Consider the following 17,405-nt stretch of genomic DNA (forward strand, 5'->3'; position numbering starts at 1 on the left):
GCTGCCCTTAATTATGACGTATAGTTCCAAACCCAAGTTCTATTTCAAATCTAAGCCTGGCAGGGGTCCACCCTATGTTCCCCAGGTTCTATGTTCCCCACTTACCCCCCAAAAAGGTTCTATGTTCCCCAGGTGCTGTGTTCCCCACTTACCCCCCAAAAAGGTTCTATGTTCCCCAGGTTCTATGTTCCCCACCCACCCTCCCCACAAAAAGGTTCTATGTTCCACTCTCAACCAAAAACAGGATCTACTGTATGTTCCCCACTCAAATGCAGGAAATGGTGGGACATATTGCCCAGGTGCCCAGATGTCTCCACCCTAAGTGCCCACTTGTCTATGTGCCCACTCGTCCAAATGCCCACATGTCCGTATTGCCCAGATGTCCAGATGCCCAGACATAACAAAAGTATGGTGTCCAGATGTCCCTAGTGCCCCCTGTCCCACTAGTATTCATAATCTCTCCCCATTATTCGGTGTTTTGAGTTGTTATTAATAATTATAAAGGAATGTTTCCTGCACTTTTGGATAAGTGGGGAACATATTGTAAAGTCGGACCGTACCTATGTTCCCCGGCGGCTTCTATGTTCCTCAGGTTCTATGTTCCCCACTTACCCCCACAAAAAAAAGGTTCTATGTTCCCTGCTCAACTTTAAAAAGATTCTATGTTCCCCACTCATCCAAAAATGCAGGAAACATTCATTTCTAATTATTAATAACAACTCAAAACATGCAACAATGGGGAGAAATTATGAATACTAGTGGGACGGGGCACATCTGGACACCATACTTGTCTCTGGGCGAGTGGGCACATCGACATCTGGGCAATAGGGACATGTGGGCATTTGGACGAGTGGGCGCCTAGACGAGTGGGCACTTATGGGTGGAGACATCTGAGAACCTGGATTATTTTCCACAGTGATGTCCCACCATTTCCTACATTTGAGCGGGAAACATAGAACCTTTTTGTGGGGAGGGTGGGTGGGGAACATAGAACTTTTTTGTGGGGAGGGTGGGTGGGGAACATAGAACCTGGGGAACATGGAACCTTTTTGTGGGGAGGGTGGGTGGGGAACATAGAACCTTTTTAGGGGGGGGAGTGGGGAACATAGAACCTTTTTGGGGGGGAAGAGGGGAACATAGAACCTGGGGAACATAGGGAGGACCCCCTCTGGTCTCTAGGTAAACAAAGACTATTATAATCGGTGTTGACATCTACCCATGCTTCAAAGACTTGAACAGACTACAGGAGGCCGTTCAAACAAAGGACGGGATTTGAATACAGTGTGAAACGTAAATGCACTTCAAATCTTAAAGGAGAGATGCCCATATTGGTCTGACTGGTCAACTTTCAGAATCATATACCTGAATGAGAACAATCGATATTATGACGAATTAGCAAGCATTTTCGGTCTGATCAGATACTACATCACAGCAACGGCTCCAGAGAATTGTGACTAGGGGGGGCTATGGGGGGGCTAGCTTTTTTAGAGCAGGGGCGAATTAATTTTGTCAAACAAACAATATAATAATACCAATATAAGACAAGCGAGATTCTCTCGCTTAGGGTATGATATGAACTGAACAGACCAGATCATTGGCAGATGACAGGTCCAGATATGTGGACTGTAGGTGATCGGATAGGGTTTTTGTGATGCTGAAGATGCTTTCCAACATTAAAAATATGATTTTTACATCACTGTGATGTCAGAGGAACCACTCTAACAGAATGGGTTTGCCGCTCTGACATCATGCTCTTACATCACTGTGATGTCAGGGGAACCACACATGATCCCTTTTATGTCCATATATGGAGTTCCCTGATGACATCAATAATAAGCCCATAATTATCTAAAAGGACTTCATATGGGAATGCCCAAATATGGAGGCCACATCAGCCACATACCACACTAACAGAATCCACACATATATATATATATATATATATATATATATATATATATATATATATATATATATATATATATATATTATGGCCAAGACAGCCCATATCTGTGTGGCTGGTTCTACAGACAGACAGGGATCTCCCTATATGGGCATAAAAGGGATTGTATGTTAGATGTCAGACGTCATAGGACCTTCGCATAATGAACAACTGAGTAAGCATGTTTGGGCCCTCACAGCATATCTCCATATACAGTACATGGATCTCCATATATGGGTACCCAGGGTCTCCATATATGGGTAACTGGTCCGATATGCATCACTGGCCAGATGGCCAAGAATTGGCGCATGTCGCCCTGAGGCGTCTTATTGGTATTTTGTACCCCATTTTACACATCAGCCCTTTGTACAATGTTGCAATCTTATGTAAGTGTATTGTGAAGTATAAAGGTGTCTCCACACCGAACAGCCTACAGGAGACTCCTTCTGACTGTATACAGACTGCAAAGAACTGCAAAAAACTAAGCACTTATTTATTTTTTCAGATGACGCCGACTGTAGTTACTGTATGGCAGTGGTGCCAGGTCTGCTCGTTATAAGCAACGTTGATCCTGTTTTCCTATAATGTTACTAGTTGTGAGTTGCTTTTGTTTGGGCTTGTTTCTGAAGTGTAGTTGCTTATTTGGCCTTGCTTTCAACATTATTTTATAAAATAACTAATGTAATAGAGCTCAGAGGTGAAACTGGTCGCGGCTTTTGGGCTAGACCTGGTCGCTTATTTCACTAACAGAATCTGGCAACCGAACCCGGAGGCACTCTGTGCGTGACTGTTCTCCGTGCAGAGGAGAAGAAAAAAAAAAACAACAACACGGGCAGCTGCTGCACTATTACTAGCCTACTACTAGCTTTGCTTTGGATCAGATTGGAATAGGAATTGAGATTGAGAATATGGTATTTAGTAAAAGTATGGGACGGGAAAATGTCTCTGGCTTATTTTGGCTTGGTTTTGCAGCAGTAGCAACTATTCTACAACTCCCTCAATCTTACCGACGGCGAGGGGCGACTCAACAAAACTGAGCCAGTTTTCCAGTTTTCGGTCGATAACGTTCCCGACCCGCTGCCGAAAACCCGACGATGAGCTCCCGTTCGGCAACAGACGCTATCCGCCGCCGATTCGCGGCCGAATCGGTTTTGTTAAAAGTAGCCTTAAAACCTCTCACTGGGCTATAAGTGCTCTATGGAAAAATTATGTTAATTACTCACTACACGATCACACGTTGGTACGTTTGCCTCTGAGAGGAAGGTGAAGTCCATGCTCTAGATGATTTGTGTACTGTATGTCTCTCTAGGATGAGTCCTGGTTGTTCCAAACGTATTCCATTTACCAATGATGGAGACCAGTAAGACTCCCTAATCGGGAGATAAGCGACCGTCACGTCGCATACACAAACTTTAGAAGGCAACCAAAGCCAATCAGGAGGGAATATAGGAAATCCATGTTGATGACATGAATTTGGAGAAACTGCTTACCGCTTTGCGTGATTTTAGGGCAAAATCTGTAGGAAGGGTGTTCAAAAATCGGCCTGATGGTGGCACTAGAAGAGGGACATATGAGAAATCAGGGGCGGAGGTTGTGATTTGTAGGGCTGTCAAAATTTGCCAAACATGGCATTCGAATATTCCCTTCAAAATCCACCGTTGATTCGAATAAATTCGAATATTCGAAAATATCGAATAATTCGAAGCATTCGCACTTCGAAGCTGTTTATTCTAGACAGTCGCTTCTATCGCTTTTTTTTTTTTACTGTGTGCAGGTCCGCGTTGGTCAGGGACGTGCAAAGAATGTTAAGAGAGGCAGGGGCTGACATTTCTAAAAGGGCCTTTTGGTGGACAATTCTCTGTTAAAAGGGCAGGGGCTCAAGTCCCGTTTGATGTATGTGTGCACGTGCCTGCGTTGGTAAAAGCAAGAGCAGAATCGGATCGTCGTTGCAAAGCGTCACAGCAGCTGTGATTGAGTTGAGTTGGAACAGCCACGACATGAAATGAGCAATTATAATCACACCAATGGATTATGTTTTGGTTTGAACCAAATTAGGTAGTCTACAAGAGCAGTGTGAGTGACGGAGGGAGTTTTACCATTACCGTGGCTGCGTGCGGGGAGATTGACTCGGTGAGAGAAGAAATCCATGCTTTTTTATATTGTGTTTTCGGTGGAGAAGTCTCGTTGTCTGCCTTCCCGTCACTACCAAATGAGTCGCCCGTTTCAGCTTGACTCGTTAATCTTTCTGAATCAACGTGAGCCAGTTTAAAAGCACTGTGTGTGCACTGTGCACTGCGAGGCGGACGAGTGCATCTCTCCACTCCGACATGTGACGGCCAGTGACAGTGTGAAGGGAAAGTTAAGCAGCTGGAGGTTTATTCTTCTCTGTATGACGGTGTCGCTAAATAGGCACCCTTCTACCACTTTTTCGAGTCACGTGTTCAAATACTGGATTCTGATTGGCTAAATTCCGGAGGTTATGAGACGACAACTGCCGCAAAGTTGTCACATTTTCCAAGATCACTCCGCACATCCGGGTACTTTGTTTCCTTCCCCGGTAAGGAAACAAAGTACCCGGATGTGCGGAACACCTTTCAAACCCAGTGCCACAACGACAACAACAATGAGTGACTTCACGATTAACTTTGATTTACTCGGTGGATTATCTATGGATGAGTGGTTGGATTTACAAGATGAAGAGAAACCCAGTGCCAGTAAGAGACACTCGGATATATCCGAGAAGGAATTAGATGCGCTCGAGTTATGTCGTAGTGAGCCCGGTACCGTCAAACAAACTAACTGGAGTACGCGGTGTTTCCAGACCTGGTGCACACAGAAGAAAATTGTCACCGATTTGACAACCATCGGCAAAGAAGATTTAAATAAGATACTACGAGAATTCTACGCTACAGTCAGAAACGCTAAAGGTGATGAATATAGTGTCAGTAGTTACGCTGGTCTGCGAGCAGGAATGAATCGTTACATGAATGATCCGCCGTTGTCCCGAGGCTGGAGTATAATATCTGACAGTGAGTTCAGTAGCAGCAATTCTGTTTTTGTCGCTGTGATGAAGAAACTGCGTAAGGAAGGAAAAGATACCTCGACCCACCATCCATCCATAACAGAAGCAGACTTTAATAAAATCAAACAATCCAGTGCTCTGTCTCCTGCAACACCCCATGGATTGTTACATAAAGTGTGGTTCGATATACAGCTACATATGGGGCGACGCGCAAATGAGGTTTGTTTATTATTATTATTTGTATTATTACTTTACTACTGACTTGTGTATGCACCTTGTGGGACTGGCTCTAATCTCGTTGTTCACTGAACCTGTTCTGTGTAATAATGACAATAAAACTATCTATCTATCTATCTATCTATCTAGGGAAACCGTGCGCTGAAACCAGAGTCATTCGTCATACGTAGAGATGAACAGGGTCTTAAGTATGCAACGCTGACGTTCAATGAAGAGACCAAGAATCACAAAGGTAAGGTAGTTATAACAGCCCCTGAACTGTAGTGTAGTGCAGAATAAGGCCACGCAGCATACTGAGATCACGTAGAGTTGTTTTATTTGCCCCACGGGACCACGTGAAAACTGTAAATGAATTCACATAACAAACACACATATTTTTAAACAAGAAATTATAAACATGAAATCTTTTTAACATCATCGTCCTTGTCTTTTTAAATGTCCGTTTTTAGTGTTCTTTTTAATGTCCATCAACCATAAAATGAGTGAATGAAATGTCCAGATCACAATGAACTTCAAGGTCACATAAACATAGAAATGAAATTAAAACAGTACAGACAAACAAACAGGTGGGTAACATACCGTGTTCGCCTTCTGCCAGAACACATTCAGGAGTGTTAGTTCTTCTTTTATTATTTTAAATTATTATAGAGAGACCCCCTCGCGGGACAGACTCCCTTCCTCTTCTGCAAACAGAGCAGTTCTGACAAACCCAGAGGCCGACAGGTGGAATAAGTAAGCACTGATTGAGTAAGCAGTGATTAGGGCACCTGGTCTGCACCCCACAGACCAGTGCACCTACAGATGGCACTATTTCACAGACAGTTACCCATAAAATAAACAACAATGAATAACACATCAGAACCTTATTCAAAAGGTAAATAAAAATACCAAAACCACAACAGCCTTACAGCGACCGTTACAGTAGTTACAACTGTGTTTTCTTTCGTGTATATGGTAGATGTGGTAGAACTATCTATCTATCTATCTATCTATCTATCTATCTATCTATCAAAGATTACTCTGAGAAAAACAAAGAAAGGCTGCGTGGATTCATGTATGAAGAAGCCGGAAACCCACTGTGTCCAGTGGCTTCTCTGGAGAAATATCTTTCACTGTTGCCACCTGGAGCGCCTGCGTTCTACCTTCATCCAAAGAAGGATTATTCCAAGGGTCCATGGTAAGTTCATTGCCTTAATTTGTCTATGCTGTTTTTTATAAATAGTCCAGTTTTTCACTGCCCTCTAGTGGTTGCTGTATCAACGTCACTATGCGATTGCATTATGTGTAGACTACACTTCATTGACTCAAATGTTTATTTTTCACGGTTTATTGTTCCTAGGTATGCAAAGAGACCCCTGGGTGTACACTACCTTGGAGAAATGCTGCCTAGGATTTGTAAATTGGCTGGAACGACAGTGTACACTAACCACTCCTTAAGAGCAACAACTATCCAAAAGCTTTCAGATGCAGGACTTGAATCGAGAGAAATCATGTCAGGTATATACTTACATTTTCATATTTTTTTCTTCTTTTTTGTTAAATGAAACTAACTTTTTCTATTGCAAATCTTAAAATCTTCAGTGACAGGGCACAAGAATGAGAGCTCTCTACAGTCCTACTGGTGTCCAAACATGAAGGAGAGGAGGAACTGGAGCACAATCCTGGCAACAGGAGCTTCTGCTGCAGGATCTTCTGCTGGGGTTGGTGCAGGATCTTCTGCTGAGGTTGCTGCAGGCCCACAAAAACGCCCTCTGCCAATGGACTCCCACACACCAACAGCAGCAAAACGTCTTACCCCTGACAACTACTTTAATAACTGCACCTTTTCAGGAAATGTCACCATAAATATGAATGAACATCAGGACAACAAGTAGCCTAGGCTATGATGTATTTTTTGTTTTTGCAATCACTGGGAGTGGGGCGGGAGTGGGGCTATATGGTGTTTAACAGCACAAGGCTCTGGTAGTAGGTACTCCTGGTTTACTCTGGGATGGGGTTCAACTCCCTGCGGTGCCCTGCTGACTTATTCACCTTTTGTCCTGTTGTCTGATTCAAACTTGTGGGACTATATGCTGTGGCGGATGTATATGTGCATTCTGAAACAATTAATGATTGTAAACTAAAGAACTTTGCAAGTTACAACTATGTGTTTTCTTTCATGTATATGGGAAAAAGTGGTAGAAAAGCTATTTACCACTCGGGGTCGGACATTATGCTCTGATAATGTCCTGTGTTAGGGGGTTATCGGACTCGGCTTCGCCTCGTCCGATCACCCCCTAACACAGGACATTATCAGAGCATAATGTCCTCTCACTCGGGGTAAATTGCTTACTTAATGTACAAGCCCACAACGTATTGGATCAGCGACGTATTGTGGACTTGTAGATCAGCCCACTTTTGCAGCAGCGAATGGAGACTTCTGCCTTGCGAGACCAGCCACCTTTTAACGTTCCATGCGCCCAGAATCTCGTGAGAAGTGCGGTACATTTGTTTTAATTAAATATAAATTAATTCGAAGCTCAATTTTTTACTTTCGAATATTCTTTTATTGTTAACATTCGAACGAATATTCGAATATCGAATATTCTTTCACACCCCTAGTGATTTGCCATCCAATTCGCGTGATTTTAAGGTCAAATCTGTAGGAGCAGTGTTTCAAAAATGTGTTTTGCAAAAATTGGCCTGATGGTGGCACTAGCAGAGGGGCATGTGAGAAGTCAAGGAGGGAGGTTGTGGTTTGCCAGCCAAGGAGTGTGTGTGCAAAGATTGGCACGAAGGGTATAAATCCCGAAGGGTTCCCAGTTCGAATCCGGGCTCCCCCTGAGTTAATGTTGAAGGGTCCTTGGGCAAGACTCTGAACCCCTAATTGCTCCCGGTGAGTAGGTTGGTGCCTTGCATGGCTTCCTCCGCCACCGGTGTATGAATGTGTGTGTGAATGGGTGAATGTAATGCACAATCTATGTAAAGCGCTTTGGATTAAAAGCGCTATATAAATGCACCATTTACCATTTATAGGCTGACTGGGTAAATGAATAGTTCTAGATGTACCATAGACTGACTGGGTAAATGAATAGTTCTAGATGTACCATAGACTGACTGGGAAAATGAATAGTTCTAGATGTACCATAGACTGACTGGGTAAATGAATAGTTCTAGATGTACCATAGACTGACTGGGTAAATGAATAGTTCTAGATGTACCACAGACTGACTGGGTAAATGAATAGTTCTAGATGTACCACAGACTGACTGGGTAAATGAATAGTTCTAGATGTACCATAGACTGACTGGGTAAATTAATAGTTCTAGATGTACCATAGACTGACTGGGTAAATGAATAGTTCTAGATGTACCATAGACTGACTGGAAATGAATAGTTCTAGATGTACCATAGACTGACTGGGTAAATTAATAGTTCTAGATGTACCATAGACTGACTGGGTAAATGAATAGTTCTAGATGTACCACAGACTGACTGGGTAAATGAATAGTTCTAGATGTACCATAGACTGACTGGGTAAATGAATAGTTCTAGATGTACCATAGACTGACTGGGTAAATGAATAGTTCTAGATGTACCATAGACTGACTGGGTAAATGAATAGTTCTAGATGTACCATAGACTGACTGGGTAAATGAATAGTTCTAGATGTACCATAGACTGACTGGGTAAATGAATAGTTCTAGATGTACCACAGGCTGATTCTAATCACGTTCTAGAAACATCTCAAGGAGGATCAGTAGGAACAGGATGCACCTCAGCTCAATGTTGACAGAGCAAAGTGTGTGAATACTTATGAACATGTCATTTAGATTTGTTTTCCTTTTTTAATACATAATGCAAAAATAATCAGTATGACTCTCTCTCTCTCTCTCTCTCTCTCTCTCTCTCTCTCTCTCTCTCTCTCTCTCTCTCTCTCTCTCTCTCTCTCTCTCTCTCTCTCCAGCCCACCCTACAGCCTGGGTCTGTCCTGATGTTTCTTCCAGATGTTTTTGTTACCACTGTTGCAACGTTGCTTGCTCAGAGTCAGGGTGGGGTCTCTGCTCTTTATGTGAAGTGTCCTCCTGAGATAAGTTGTTATGATTTGACAATTTAATAAAATTGAATTGAATTATGTTGATGGATTGAATACGTGTGACCACAACGGCTAGTCCCTCAGACCTGTTTTGTGTTATCCTTTTAGCTTTAAAGGGATTTTATTTTGTTTTGTTTTTAATCGATTACTCACCCCACTGAGACTTCATACACAGATAATGTTTTTGATTTGTGTCACATTCCTAAGCCCATCATTTGAGGAGACTCTTTGGGCCATATTTTCATCCATGCTAAACCCTAACCCCCTAAACGTCTTCGCTTTTTTTTTTTTAAAAGAAAAAAAAAAAAACTTCAAATAGCTGAATTACATCAACATGTTGTGAGCCTGTAGATCAGCTATTTGAACTATTTAAAAATGTTTTTTTTTTTTTTTTTTTTTTTCAAAATAGTAAAAAAAAAGAAGTAGAAACAAGCAAAGAAAAAAAAAGAAAAAGCAAAGAAGTTTAGGGGTTTAGGTTTTAGCATGGACTAAAATAGGGCCCTTTGTGTCTCCATAGGGAACCACTGCTGTAAGAGCCATTTATGACATCACTGCAGGGAGTGGTCCAGGCCAAGGTTGCCATGGTTACAGCCAGGGTATTTAAACCACTCCCTAATCAAGCACAGCTGTTGCTGATGGCAGCACACAGTTTTTCAACTGTTTGTAAGGCTGGTGGTCTGTATCGTTTGGCCCTATGTGCTTATTTATTGTATCTGTTTGAAGTATAAAGTATAGGGCTTTGGACTGTGAATAAATATCATTTATATGCTATATGGAAACGTTTGGACATCAGTTCTTGAGCACACGACTGAACCTGAATCGCTAACCATCGGCATCCGTGCTCCAGGTATTGGACCTGGGCACTACAACTGCTGCTCATCAAATTATTCACTTATTGTGACAAAAACACAATAAATATCCATTAATTCAAGGAATAATATTGATAGAAAAAGAGCCTGAGGTAACCGAGGCCCACCACTAGTTTTCAGGGATGCTGTTCTTTAGGATGAGTCTGCATTCCAACTCCAGGCAAAAGTACAAACCTCAAAGGTTGAGCTTCTCGCAAAGACTTGAGTCACGACTTTAGTGTTCAATGTTCAGTTTCTGTTTACAGAAAAACATGAATACAACAAGGTCACCAACACTGTGCACATACAGTAGTGTTGACCAGCTTGAGACGTCTTGTTTTCCATTGTTTACCATAATGTGGTGCAAGTGGTTGGTTAGAGAGCCGTGTTTGTAATATGAGCAAAGTAATGTAGCAACAACAGATGGTTGTTCTAACACTGGTCTCAGCTTTTTCAGCTGTGTGTGTGTAAATGAAATGAATAGGCCTATCAAATATCCAGATACTGAATCAAGCAATTAATTCAAACACGGTCCTGTGTGTTCCCAAAAGCCTGATTAAATGACCCAAAGTTTTTTTTTTTTTTTTAGTGAAATATCCCTTTAAGGTTCCTGTGGGCCAGACATAACATTAATACGTAAGGAAACATTTTGAATGTCGAGGATACTTGATTACTTACTACTCCACATTTGATTTAAGTCTTGATTCATACATCACATAAATAGCAATAAAATAAAGCATGTTAACAAAAATCTGCAGCCGATATCTATCCAGATGACCAGTAAATGTAAATATATTTTTGAATTATGCAGGATATTCTATTACGTGGGTCTAGGCTGATACCGAATTAGACATGTATTTAATACTTTAAATGTAAACAGCACAAAGGTACAGTCAGACATTAAGGATAACAATGATTTATTAGTCCAACATAAAGATCACAGTACCGTCACACATTAAGGTCAAGACATTTAAACAATGCTTTGTTCATGGTTTCAATGTTTGATGTTTGACCCCCCTTTAACCTGAACCATCCTAAATAAGTGTCCTTACATAGGATAGAGCAGGAAACCACTGAACATGTTGTTGTTGTTGTATGTTTTTCCATCATCATGGAGCTGGTACCCACCAGCTAACTTCATGTAAACTCTGTCTCCCTTCTGCAGCTCTAAGATCACTCCATTAGATACAGATCCCCAAGTTCCACCATAACTGTATGCACGGTTCTCAATGAGTTGCTGTTCATTTTTATACATATAGATAAACGTATAACTTGATGACTTGTTGTGAGCTGCAGTAAATGTGAAGTGATAAACTCCTCTTGATGGTGCTGAGAAGATACCTGAGAGAGAACACACAAAACATGATTTTAAAACAGGTTCTCAATGTGGGGTCCGAGGACCTCCCAGGGTCCTGGAGGAGGTTCCAGGGTCCCCAGCAACATGTTTCATAAAGCATCAAAATCAGTTTAAATACCTTAACCTCATTCTATAATTAGACTATTAGAAATAGATCGACAAGCTCACAACACATTGTGAGCTTGTAGATCTTCAGATGGGGTCCACGGTCATTTTGGAGGTCCTTGATATTAAAATGTTTGAGAACCACTGATTTATATCATTGTTAATTCATGATAAACATTATCATCATTGTTAATTGAAACCAATGGCATTAAATCAGGGGTCTTCAACAGGGGGCCCAGGACCCCTAGGGGTCCTCCAAATAAATAGCCGATCTACAAGCTCACAACGCCTCGCAGCACGAGGCATTGTGAGCTTGTAGATCGGCTATTTTCGGCTAAGAGCTTTTGTGTAGAGGTGAAAAAGAGCAGACCAAGTAAAGAGTGAAATATCAAGTTTTATAATTATTCACAGTTCAAGTGGTTAAATATCTGAAAACATAAATTGACATAATCCAAAATACACTGATGATTGTGTTGTCAAAAGATCAAACTATATGGAATCTATTAACAGGTTGTGGGGGCCCCTGCTTCATCTCTCAAAACGTTGAAGACTCCTGCATTTAACTTTTCTCACATCATCCAGTCTATTGGTTTAAATAGGTAACGCACTTTGAAGGTTTATGTACATTACTGTCATATTTACCTGTCTGATAGAAGTAAGTTGATGAAACTAATTGATTCTATGAAGTTCATTAAAGTGAATTAATCATAACCCACCTGTAGATGTATTGTATGCTTTGCCGATGTTCGTGATGACATTCCTGTAGACAACAGTGCTGAGACTAGATGGTGTAAATGAACCAGAAATACCCAAGCCAGCTGAAAAGGCCACCTCTGGTTTGTCTGTCAACACATAACATTATCACATTGGTTAGAATATTAATAAAAACATACATTATACCATTAATTCAATACACATTAATTCAATACAACAATCAAATGTAGGCTATTAAATATATTGTCTTGCCATACAGAAGCTTACATCCAACTATCAGCTTAAACAAGACAAAGTGATGAAAGTAAACAGTGGCTACAGTACTTCAAGTTCATAGAACATTCTGGTGTGAGTTAGTAAATATTCACTAAGTCTACAGTAGGATCTTAGTTGACTAAGTTCAGTAAGAGTGGGACAGACATTGTGACATACATGAGGAGGCTGGAACATTCAACTAGGAGGTCTTTGAATGGTTTTATTATGAAATAACAGGGTGATAGTGCATCAGTACTTCAAGTTCATAGAACATTCTGGTGTGAGTTAGTAAATATTCACTAAGTCTACAGTAGGATCTTAGTTGACTAAGTTCAGTAAGAGTGGGACAGACATTGTGACATACAGGAGGAGGCTGGAACATTCAACTAGGAGGTCTTTGAATGGTTTTATTATGAAATAACAGGGTGATAGTGCATGGATTAATCCACTCTAGCCCAGGTGCTGGACAAACGGCAATAAAAGAGAAGGATCGAGTCCACAACACTGGTAATATTCAGCTCTGTTTGATCGAAACGTTCTATCCTAACGACTCTATCCTTCTCCTTTATTATGAAATAAAACAGGATCTGATCTTTCTCTCTAAAGGTTTATCTGCAGTATTTACAAATAGTTGTTATCTCTCAACTGCCCTGATTAGGAGAACCAGCATTGTAATACTTTAATATTTGTAATAAAAAAAAACATGAATTTAACTTTCAATAAAGGTCAGGTGGTTTCATCTCATTGGTCAGACTGTCACTACTTTGATTCAGACCAGCTGAATGTAACATCTTGAGATCATGAGATAATTTACACATTCATCAATAATGACCACGTAAATCTTACTGTAGAATTATTCATCAATACTAATTAATGTAGAATTATTTATCATTAATAATAAAATCCATTAATATCCACATAAACCTTAGTGTATAATTATATACCTAGTTAAACGGCGCTAGTGTTTCCCTCGACAACAAATCTATGACAAAAAAAAAAAACGCAGATATACAATCTCACAACACAATGTTTGCCAGAGCTTTGGGATGGGGTTCTGTTTAGCTATGGAGTCTGATCTTAAAGGAGTAGTTCATCCCCAAAATGGCTGTTTTCCTATTGATCGCTCACACCATGGAGACTTGAGTTCAATAATATTGTGTTGTATTTGTCGCATTCTTAAGACAAAAAAATATGATTATAGTAAATTTACCAGCATTGATTCCGGATGGGGACCGGGACCCGAATGCATTTGGGTCCCCATCCGGAATCAATGGAGGTAAATTAATTGTAATCAAATTATTGTCTTAGGAATGCGACAAAAAAACTACAAATATTATTAAACTCAAGTCTCCATGGTGTGAGTAATCAAAAGTCATTTTGGGGGTGAACTACTCTTTTAAATTCACTACAATTCATTACTAGTTTCAAAGATATTTTGGGGGGATAATTATAATGTTCAGTATTCAGTCTTCATTTTAGAACATCATGTTTAATAAATAGACTGTACTTACTCCTCAGTGCCTGCACTTGTTTGTCAGTAGCATTCAGGCGGTTGTCAGTAGCATTCAGGCGGTTGTCAGTAGCATTCAGGCGGTTGTCAGTAGCATTCAGGCGGTTGTCAGTAGCATTGAGACGTCTTTCAATGGTGGACAGCAGAGCATCATGAGCTGAAAACACAATATTAGCATTAATGATATCAAGTCATAAATACTCTTTATATGATCAATACAACAAATCATTGCGTTAAACTAATACAAATACACATTTGAAATATTGTATGGAAAGAAATCGCCAACATATAAAATATGGTTAAAGTGTTTATAATGATTGTGACACTGTATTACTAAAAATTACACCGACTGTTTCCTGGTTTTAATGGGTTAAATCTTGTTTCAGCACTGCTCTTTACAGCCTGCATCCACTGAACATCAGCTTCAAATTACCTTTACTTTCCTTCTCCAAGTCTGTAACCTGGCCCTCCGTAGCAACCAGCCTGGTCTGATGGTTTGTAACCTGGCCCTCAGTGACGGTTAGTCTGGTCTGGTAGTCTGTGACCTGGCCCTCAGTGGCAACCATTCTGGACTGACAGGAACTCAATTTGGCAGCCATTACTGAAAAATAAATAATCAGATAATAAATTAATGACTTTTGTTAAAGGCAGAGTTCACCTCCAAAATGACTATTTTCCACCGATAACTCTCCCCATGGAAACTTGAATTCATGGATTTTTCCCCTTAGAACTATCCCTTTATAACTGCTATATGAAACATTTCAGCCTGTACTGTTCCTAAAGCTCCATCTGGACCATCCTTACCTTTCATTGATTCCTTCTGCTGCTTGGCTTCTCCCTCACTGGCTGTCGCTCTGGCCTCCATGTTCTTCAGGAGCACCTGTTGTTCCTTCAGCTGCACCTGTTGTTCTGCCACCTTGTCTCTGAGCTCTTTGACTTCTCCCTCCAATGCCTTCCCTCTCTGCTCCATCACCATGTCCCGAAGCTCCTTCAGCTCAGTCCAGAGGTCAGCTTGGCTGCCTGGTCCACCCTGAGCCCCAGCAGCCTCACACAGACAGAGCAGTAGAAGCAGCGCAGCAGCCCAGCAGCTCTTCATTCTGGAATGGTGTTGGTGTCTCACAGCCTTCTTTTAAGTCCCCCAAAAAGACACCTGATGAACAAACATCGGAAACGTCATTGAACCCAGCAGACACCAACCTGTCTTAAGGGACAACTTTCTTTTTTTTTTCTTTTTTTTTTTTTACAAGAACGGTTGATATTTTAGATTGTAATTAGAGAAAATAGATGAGCGTTAGAATGTTTTCATTTACTTCCTATCGTTTTAGCTAGTTTAGAGAGTTTGATTTCAGTGGTTGGGGGCATGCGTTTAAGTGGCCAAATATGTATTTTGACACAATAAGCCCACTACATGCAGCGCAGGGTTTCCTTGTCGACTCATTGTGGCTAAAAAGACATATTTAGACACTTGCACGCATGCCCCCAACCACTGAAATCAAACTCCCCTGATTAGCCTGATTGAAGAAAGAAGTAAATGATAACATTTTAACACTCATCTTTTCTTTCCTTTAATTACAATCTAAACTATGAACCCTTGTAAAAAAAAAAACAGTTGTCCTTTAATGATACTGGTACTGAAAACTATGTGAGTGGCTTCTCAGCCACTCAAATGTTTCATATAATCAGCTGCTGTTATTCAAATAAATGTAGTATAGGGTTGTTCTGGTGTGCTGAGCATGCCTTCAGAGGTTCAGTTAAATATCAAAACTAAATTGATATGAATTCAAGCAATGTGTTCCTGTACATTGTCTCTGTCTAAAAAACATGTTTGGTCATAATTAAGCTTGTATTCTCTCCACTGACAAAGAAAGTCAAACAATGTAAAAGGTGCATTCAATTAAAGGGGAAAACCACGCATTTTCAACATTGAACAATGGCATTAATGTACCTTAGGAGTTCTGTGTAAATAGAAAACTGGAAGAATGATTTTGGGGTTTAAAGTCCTCTAAAGTATATTACATAGTATAAGAGTTAAGAAGTATGTTTTCATATATTGACCCATGTAATTGTTGCCTAGTGTTACACAATAAAATGCATGATAGCACCCATAAAGCTACCACTGGTGCAAGGCTATCACATATGTTCTAACTCTAGACATGTATACCATGACAAAAATCACTATATGCATTATTCCCCTCAGTTGGTACCGACCAACCCCAGTGGCTCACCGTCTATCAATTACATAGTTCAATATTGAAAAAGGGTGGTTTTCAACCTTTAAGACTGCCTTTGACCTACCTTTGACCAAATGCTGAATATACTGCAAGGCTCCGGAGCATTCAGAAGACAACCAAACTAGTCTCAATCCTTCTACACTGACTGTTGGTCTCAGACAGAGTGAGTCTCTACAACAATCCTTCTACACTGACTGTTGGTCTCAGACAGAGTGAGTCTCTGCTCCTCCCTTGCTCTGCTCAAATACTCTGATTGTCCTGAGTGCAGTCACCTGTGAGGACCAGCTGAGACTGCTCTGGTGATGAGCTGTTGAGTGTGTTTCTGTGTGTGTGTGTGTGTGTGTGTGTGTGTGTGTGTGTGTGTGTGTGTGTGTGTGTGTGTGTGTGTGTGTGTGTGTGTGTGTGTGTGTGCGTGTGTGTGTGTGTGTGTGTGTGTGTGTGTGTGTGTGTGCGCGTGTGTGTGTGTGTGTGTGTGTGTGTGTGTGTGTGTGTGTGTGTGTGTCTATGTGTGTTACTGTGTTCAGTGCTGGCTCACACCTTGTGTGTCAGTCATGCCATGGAGACTTGAGTTCAATAATATTTTTTTGTATTTTCCACATTCCCTCATTGATTCCGAATGGGGACCAAAATGCATTTCGGTCAGAATCAGTGGGGATAAATGTCATCTTAATTTACCCAGATTGATTCTGACCCAAATGCATTCTGGTCCCCATCCAGGGCCTTATTTTGGGTCCCCATCCAGAATCAATTAGGGCTAAATTTACTATAATCAATCTTTTTTTGTCTTAGGAATGCGAAAAAGTCATTTTGGGGGTGAACTACTCCTTTGATTGTTATGAGTTCAGTTGTTGCATTAGATACTAGAGAGTTTAAATTGTATCATTGTTATTCTATAATGTAATTTATTTGTAAACCTAAGTTTATGATCCTCATCTACTGCGTTTGTCTGAGTTATGGGTCCTACAACAACACCAGTTCCTGCATTCTATGATCCTATAGTTTACTGAGACGCTACGCTGTCTCTCTGCATTCTATGATCCTATAGTTTACTGAGACGCTACGCTGTCTCTCTGCATTCTATGATCCTATAGTTTACTGAGACGCTGCGC

At 40.8% G+C, this 17,405-nt stretch overlaps 1 long non-coding RNA gene across 1 annotated transcript; it reads left to right on the forward strand.

Moving 5' to 3' along the window:
• The first annotated feature begins 4,996 nt into the window (after positions 1–4,996).
• On the forward strand, positions 4,997–6,543 carry LOC308280772. Its single transcript, XR_013961781.1, has 3 exons — positions 4,997–5,183; positions 5,331–5,433; positions 6,216–6,543. It is a non-coding gene; the product is annotated as an uncharacterized lncRNA (long non-coding RNA).
• The last annotated feature ends 10,862 nt before the right edge of the window (positions 6,544–17,405 follow it).

Source organism: Nannobrachium achirus (genome assembly GCF_963921795.1).
Source record: "Nannobrachium achirus genome assembly, contig: SCAFFOLD_145, whole genome shotgun sequence".
Taxonomy (NCBI): Eukaryota; Metazoa; Chordata; class Actinopteri; order Myctophiformes; family Myctophidae; genus Nannobrachium; species Nannobrachium achirus.